Here is a 7,976-nt window from a genome sequence, read left to right on the forward strand (position 1 = left end):
CAAGCCCCGTCCAACCTGGCCTTATCAGGTCCTTGTAGGTCCCTTCCCACCAAAATTTCCTATTTTAAAAAATATATCCGTGTGTTTGGGATGGTTTTCTGACTGTTCAGTCTGATGTGTGTGGAAGTGCACATTCAATCCCCCAGGTCTGTGCTCGTTGTACCCCCAGGGAACGGGCCCGTGCCCAGCTCACCCAGGAGAGACTCTGCTCAGTGCTGCCCCTTTGAACTTACAGAGGAGCTGTGGGGTCGAGGAGAGGCACAGCAGATACAGGAAATCTTCCCAGCTACCTGAGGTGGAAAGGGCCATCCTTCCCTTCTCCTGGCTCTGGAAGTGTTCCCATTTCCCTGCAGTCTCCGAACCAATCCTCCCCCCCAGTCCCCGGGTAACCATCTGGAAAAACAACCAGAAAATGCCTTTTTTTCTGCTTTGCTGATTTTTCCAATCCCTGCACCCTCTGTTTCCATTCAGGGGAGAACCCTCAGCCTGTTCCTTGTGACTGGGAGGTAATTCCCTGCTGGATTGGGGGTGCCCAGCCCACGATGCCAAGGGGGCACTGAGGGGCACCAGGAGGGTTTGTGCTGCTCTTCCCTAACCCTGAAACAACACCAGCCCTGGATCTGGGAACTGGAGCTGGGCTGCAGGTGTCCCTTGCTTATCTTGTGGCATCACGGAATGGTTTGGGTTACAAGACATTCTAATTGGGAAGGAATTCCCAGCTGGGAGGGTGGGGAGGCCCTGGAATAGAATTCCCAGAGAAGCTGTGGCTGCCCCTGGATCCCTGGAAGTGTCCAAGGCCAAGTTGGAGCAACCTGGGCTGGTGGGAGGTGTCCCTGCCCATGGCAGGGGGTGGGAATGAATGTTTTTGAAGGTCCCTTCCAACCCAAACCTCTCTATGAAAAAAGGTTTGCTTATTTAAATTAATTAATTCTGTTTAAGGAATTTGGCTGAGCATTAATGAATGTGGATCAGAGACATTTGCGAGCATATTTTCCAAAATATGCTAATATGGAGAAAAATGAGCCAGGGAAAGACTGCAGTGCCTTAAATATAAATCTAATGTGTGTGTTCTCACTGATGACAAGGAGGGAGGTGAGGGAAGGGAGGACTTGCAAGGACGGGGTCAGTGATTTCTGCACCTGCCAACTGCAGGTGTTTGGGCAAACCTGAGGGGCATGGAAAGGAATAATTAGTCCTGCAAAGGTTAAAAATGACCAGGATAAGGCAGTGTAGCATTTCCACAGCACACACTGGGGCTTCCTCAGGGAAGAGGGAGTTAGGGTGATGTAGGCTGATGTTCCCAGCACACACAAAGTGGAAAAATGTTTTAAGGATGAACCAACCCACGGGTGAACATCCCTTCATATAAAAAAATGTAAAAACGAATTCAATCCAATCCTTTGATTGCTGCTGTGTGTCCCTTTGCAGAGGGCACATTCCCTACTTGGCTTGAGGGGCAGAGAGAGGATGATGCTGGAGAGGGTCCAGGGTCAGTGCTGGGTGAGGGATGTGGGCAAAGACACGAGGGACTGGGAAAGAAGGCAGGGATGGAGGGGAAGAGGAATCTCAGCTCCATCACCAGAATTGGAGTTTGTGTTTCACACCCAGAGCCACAGTGAGCTCTGCTCTGGGGGACCAGGGACAGGACCCCGGGGAAGGGCTGGAGCTGTGCCAGGGGAAGTTTAGGCTGGACATTAGGAAGAAGTTCTTCCCCCCGAGGGTGGTTGGCACTGCCCAGGTTCCCCAGGGGAGTGGGCACGGCCCCAAGGCTGCCAGAGCTCCAGGAGGGTTTGGATGATCCTCTGGGGCACAGGGGGGGACTCTTGGGGATGGGCCTGTGCAGGTTGGACTGGATGATCCTTGTGGGTCCCTTCCAGCTCAGCATATCCTGGGATTCTGTGATTCTGTGAAGGCTCTGTAGGTGAGCAAACACAGTCTCCTAATGGAGAGCAGGGAATGATGAGCTCACACACATGGAATGATGAGCTCAGACATATGGAATGATGAGCTCACACACACAGAATGATGAGCTCAGACATATGGAATGATGAGCTCACACACATGGAATGATGAGCTCACACACACAGAATGATGAGCTCAGACACATGGAATGATGAGCTCACACACATGGAATAATGAGCTCACACACATGGAATGATGAGCTCAGACATATGGAATGATGAGCTCACACACATGGAATGATGAGCTCACACACATGGAATGATGAGCTCAGACATATGGAATGATGAGCTCACACACATGGAATAATGAGCTCACACACATGGAATGATGAGCTCACACACATGGAATGATGAGCTCACACACATGGAATGACGAGCTCAGACACACGATCTGCTCACAGTCTCTTCCTTTCTGCCTCCCTTTCTCATCTCACACAAGCTTTGGCACGACCTGTGTGTGGCAGGAGCAGCATTTGTGTCACAGGAGGTTTGCAGTTGGTGTCTGCTGCCACCCAGCTCCATGGGAGCCCGGGCAGCTGGTGGCAGAGGAGATGGGATCTGGCTGGGAATGAAGAGCAGGTGCCCACATCGACATCATTAGAGGTACAGGGAGGGCTGGGAGATGCTCCTCAGATGTTTTTCTTCATCTTCCCCGTGCTGAAAGCCCCGAGTCTGACACAAGAAAAGCACTTTTATCCCGGGCTTTCCGTGGTGTGCTCCGGGTTCACGGCCCTTCCCGCTTTGTTCCCAATCAGCCACAGGAGGAACAGGATCAGAGGAGCTTTTCAGGTGCTGCTCGAGCTTCTTTGTAGTTGAAGAACAAGGAGAGTGTTCCCCAGCAGGTCTGAGGGAGGTTTTCACCCCGTTTCCATGATCTCCTGACATGCTGGGCTGTATCTTTGTCGAGGCTGAGGGTGTTTTATCTTCGTCTCTCTCAGCCTGCTCTGAAGGCACAAGCACTTCTTGCTGGGGAAGACATCAGGGGCTTCTCTGGGGCTTATTCCAGGGAAAACTGAAGTGATTTTTTTTTTACCTAAACCTTTCAAAATCAAAATTTTCCCTTCAGACAGGTGCTGGCAATCCCGGGCTCCAGGTCATCAGGTTACAAAACATCTGTCAGGGTGTTCTTTCCTCAGTGCCATGGGTCACATTAGATAACCACCAGATCATTTTTTGAGATCTGTATTTCTAGTTTCTAACTCGCCCAAGATGTCTGCAAGTGAGAAAAATTTCGTAGAAAATGTTTTTTTTTTTCCCTTTCACCCATCACTAATCACCACACTCGGAGGAACGTGTTGGCAAATAGCAGATGGTGCATTATTCCAGAAATAACTGATCAACATATGTTTACTTTATCCTTAAAGACCACGTTTGAAGCAGTCAGGAATTATTTCGTGCATGTGTAAAGAAAGGCAGCTTTCAAAAGGCTCAGCTCCCAGAGGGCACAATTAGCAGATTCAAATATATAGGTGGGAATCAAAGTTTTCCACCTCTACCTGAATTCCATTCATTTGAGTTGGGACTGGCTTGTCAAAGCCTTTTGTACCAAACAATCACTTCGGGTTAAAAAAAAAAAAAATCCCTGTTCTTAAGGTTATTTGTGCTCCATCTGCTCCTGAAAATTCAGGCACCGTGAGGGGAAGAAGGGACGTGTCCGTCCCCTACGGATGTGGCTCTTTGAGAACTCTGCACTCTGCCTCTGGTCCCACAGAATTCCCACTGAAAATAGGAATGTGCCTGAGAAAAAAAAACAAACAAGAAGTTCCTTTAATTCTGGGATCAGCTGGAAGCACTGGCAGGGGCTGCCCAGGGAGGTTTGGAGTGCCCAGCCCTGGAGGTGTCTGAGGAAGGACTGGATGTGGCACTCAGTGCTCTGGGCTGGGGGACAACGTGGGATTTGACGACCTTGGAGGTCTTTTCCAGCCTTAATGATTCTATGTTTACATGCTGGAATAATTAATTGAACCTTCTATTGTTTGCATTTGGCATTTTTCACTCGAACCCCTGCCAGTTAATGTTGGCCAAAGCAAAATTCACTCGAGACCAGAAAGCAAAGGTACCAAACACACCAAGCCAGGAAAACACTTAATTTTCACTATTTAAATGGGCAACTGCAGTTTACAGAGCCTGGATTTTGAAGACAGAAGGATAAGTCTGAATGAGCAACAACAATATTTTCCATAGGAAACACTAATGGTTGCTGTGATTTGTGTGGGATCCTGCAGCATCCCTGGGGAGAGGCTCCTCTGCTGCCAGAGTGAGAAAATCTCCTCTGAGGGATATTTCTGGCCAAGATCCTGCAAAGGCCACGTCCTCAGACAGGGAGCAGCTCAAAAAAATGAGGAAAACTGTAACCCATGCAGGGTTACATTGGCCCCATCAACCCCACAGGCCCCACAAGCCCCACAGGCTGCAGAGGGGACAACAAGATGCAGAGGTTTTTACCCCTGGCATTTCTTCACAGCTTCCTGGAATTCCAAGGCAATCCCATCACGCTTAATATCCACCAGTGGGTCTTTTGAACCTACCTGCAATTTGGTTTCTGCAACGCTCTGTGGAGGAGTGAGTTCCACAGCTTAATTATGGACTCCGTGATTAACTCCCCCTCAAGCTTTTTTTCCACTTTAATGGCTAATAATTTCACAGGGTAACCTGTAACCTGAGCAGTGAAAGGCCATTCTCACTCCTGGGGAATCCCAAGCCCCAGCACTTGTCTCCCTGCTCTGTCACCTCCCATTCCCAGAGCAGTCCTCCCCCAGGCTGCTCTCATGTCCCTCTCCATCCCCCTTTGCCTCCTCTCTGGAGCACCAACCAACCCAGCCCTGCCAAGTCTGTCACTGAAACATGGCCCTGTGATGCAAAAATGAGATTTCCTGGTGAAAATTCAAGGATTTTTTTGTCTTTTGAGCCCTGGGTGCATTGGAAATCCAGTCTGGGTGCCTAAATCCCATGAGATAAGGACCTAAAGAGGGAAAGAGGTTTGGCTGCATTTTTATTTCAATATAAATATTGGCATCTTCCTTCTGATCCCACAGAACATCACTGAGGTTGCTCTTTTTTAACCATCCATGTGCAAGCCTAACAGCCTTTCCAGATGGTTTTGGGAAACATATTAGGCCAAAATCCCAAACCAAACCACCCAACCAACCCCAAAAAGCCCCTGTCCAACCCACACAGGTGTGGATTTCTCCTGAGCCCAGGGAAGTGAGAACCCAAACAGCTGTTTTGAACATTCAATTTTACCTTCTTGGCAGGAAAATATTGTCATCTCAAGAACCTTTACCTTGGAGTTATTCCATAAGTAGGTGAGGAAAATGATTCCTGCTGTTGGCCTGCTTTCAAAGAACAAAATTCCAAAGTGATTGGTAGGTATTTTATGTATATATATTTATATACATACATAAATATCCATATTTATATACATTATATGTATATACACAGATATCTAACTCTAACCTGCAACAGGCAATAGCAATGACTCAAAGGAGAAGAGAAAGAGAGAAGATGATTCTCTTGCTGTTCTTGTTTTTCTAGAGGGAGAAAATCCAACCTGAGGTCTGCAGTCCCCAGCAAAAGCACTTTTCTGAGTTCCCAAGCCAAGGGATGGGGATTTAGTGCTTGGAAAACACCAACTGATTTCCACAAAGTGTCAAAGGAGGAGATGCTGCCTCCCCCAGAGGGCTGGGATATGGAACAGGGGGTAAGAGAGGAGCAGAGGGGGCTGCAGGGACAGGGGAGGGGTCTTCCATCCCTGGAGCACGCTCAGCATGGACAGAACATTTGGGAATTTTACTTGGGAAGGCCTGACAAGACCTGCACAACCAAAGGCAATTGCATCTTTAAACTAAAACCTTTGAAAAATATGATTTTTTTACAAGGAAATTGAGAAGAGCCAAAGAATCTTGTGAGGTTTGGAAGAAAAGCACTGATTGCAACCCCCACCTTTCTGCTGATGAGAATTCCCTCCTGTGTCAGGCTGTCTGCAGCCCTGGTGGCACATGGAAAACTGGCACTTGGGAAACAAATAGAGAAAAAAAGGGCTGTTATCCCTCAGGATTTGGAGAACAGAGGATTTGGTTGTTCTCAGTCTGAATTTAATGTCCTTTGACCACGCTGAAGCAAGAGGGTCACAGAGGGATGAAAACAGAGGGAGAGGAAGAATCCTGGAATGGTTTGGGTTGGAGGGACCTCAAAGCCCAGCCAGTGCCACCCCTGCCATGGGCAGGGACACCTTCCACCAGCCCAGCTTGCTCCAGCCTGGCCTTGGACACTTCCAGGGATCCAGGGGCAGCCACAGCTTCTCTGGGCAACCTGGGCCAGGGCCTCCCCACCCTCCCAGCCAGGAATTCCTTCCCAATATCCCATTTAAATGAACTCTTCTGCAGTTTAAAGCCACTCCCCCTGTTCCCAGCTCCATGGGAAGGGTGAGGGAGGGCACCACTCACTGTGCCTTTCCTGCTGCTGCCTGGGAAGCCCTGTGGGTTCCAGGCTGTTTTACCCAGGCCATGTCCTGTCCCTCCAGGCTGGGCTCATGGAGAGCTCGGGTTTGTGTTGGTTCATATCCCAGGGGCTGCAGCCCAGAGGTTTTACCTCTCTAGGATTTCATTCCCTTCCTTGGGCATTTTTCTTTTCTGTGTTCTCACGTTGCTAATTCACCACCAAAGCTATTTTTACCCAGTGGTTGCATTACCCCTCTATTCCTACGTGCTGATTTAGAACTAATAAAACCTTGATTATGTACCGTGAGCCAGGAGTGGGATTTCGTTTGCCCTGAGATCTGGGTGGGAATTTGTTTCCCTACTTCCTTTATCCAAACTATTTTTTTCTGTCTCACCGGCGCAGAAGACGTTCCGTGTGAACAATCACATTTAACTGGGACAGAGCAAATTAAAAAGGGATTTTCGGGGGCACAGGCGGCACCAACGAGGCTCCCAGTTCATGCAGATCTTTGTAGGCAGCCACGGGCTTCTCAATGGTTTTATTGTAAATTATGCACGGAAGAGGGTGAGGTTGTTATGGTGCTGTGTTGGCTCAGGAATTCCTGCTCCCCCTCAGCTGCAGGCTGGGAGAAGGCAGCTCTGCTGGGATACTCCACAGCAAAGGTTTGTTGGGACACTCCACAGCACAGGTTTTATTGGGACACTCCACAGCACAGGTTCTGTTGGGACACTGCACAGCAAAGGTTTGTTGGGACACTCCACAGCACAGGTTTGTTGGGACACTCCACAGCACAGGTTTGTTGGGACACTCCACAGCACAGGTTTGTTGGGATAAGAGGAGCAAAACAAACCAGTCGGGCAAGGGGCTGAAGGACTTTTAGACCCGAGCTATTGTTGTAATTCTGGAATGATGAGGAAAAAAAGCAGCAGGTTATTAATGAAGGGTTTGGGGCTGGAAGCAGGGAAGGGATTGCAGGGAGGGGAAGGGAAGGCTTGAGGCAGTGGGAGGGATGATTGGGGTGCATGGGATGGGGGTACTGGGCATGGAGGGCAGAGTGGGAAAGCAGCATGGAGCTGGACTCACACCAGGCATGAGGAAATATTCCATTCATTCCATTCCATTCCATTCCATTCCATTCCATTCCATTCCATTCCATTCCATTCCATTCCATTCCATTCCATTCCATTCCATTCCATATAGAAACCCAGGATGGTTTGGGTTGGAAGGGACCTTAAAGCCCATCCAGTCCCTCCCCTGGACACCTTCCACCAGCCCAGGTTGCTCCAGCCTGGCCTTGGACACTTGCAGGGATCCAGCGGCAGCCACAGCTTCTCTGGGCAACCTGTGCCAGGGCCTTCCCCCCCCCTCACAACCCTCCTCCTCATATCTGGTATAAATCACCCCTTTGTTATACAGAAGGTCATTTTCCCCTGCTCTCCTTTCCCCCTGTGCTCCTGCAGGATTTAGTTCTTTCCCAAGGCAGCAGCTCCCCAATTTTTCAGCTGCCAGGAGCTCTGTGACCCTGCAACACCACTTTTCACAGGTTGCTCTAAATCCACAGCAAAGCCTCTGCTT

General features: G+C 49.2%; 1 long non-coding RNA gene across 1 annotated transcript; it reads right to left on the reverse strand.

The window, feature by feature from the left end:
• Window positions 1-7,085: 7,085 nt before the first annotated feature.
• LOC135416816 (uncharacterized) lies at window positions 7,086-7,699 on the reverse strand. The gene is made up of 2 exons (XR_010431754.1): window positions 7,485-7,699; window positions 7,086-7,302 (listed from the first exon to the last, which is right to left on the reverse strand). It is a non-coding gene; the product is annotated as an uncharacterized LOC135416816 (long non-coding RNA).
• Window positions 7,700-7,976: the final 277 nt, after the last annotated feature.

This window comes from Pseudopipra pipra, chromosome 6 (assembly GCF_036250125.1).
Source record: "Pseudopipra pipra isolate bDixPip1 chromosome 6, bDixPip1.hap1, whole genome shotgun sequence".
Classification (NCBI taxonomy): domain Eukaryota; kingdom Metazoa; phylum Chordata; class Aves; order Passeriformes; family Pipridae; genus Pseudopipra; species Pseudopipra pipra.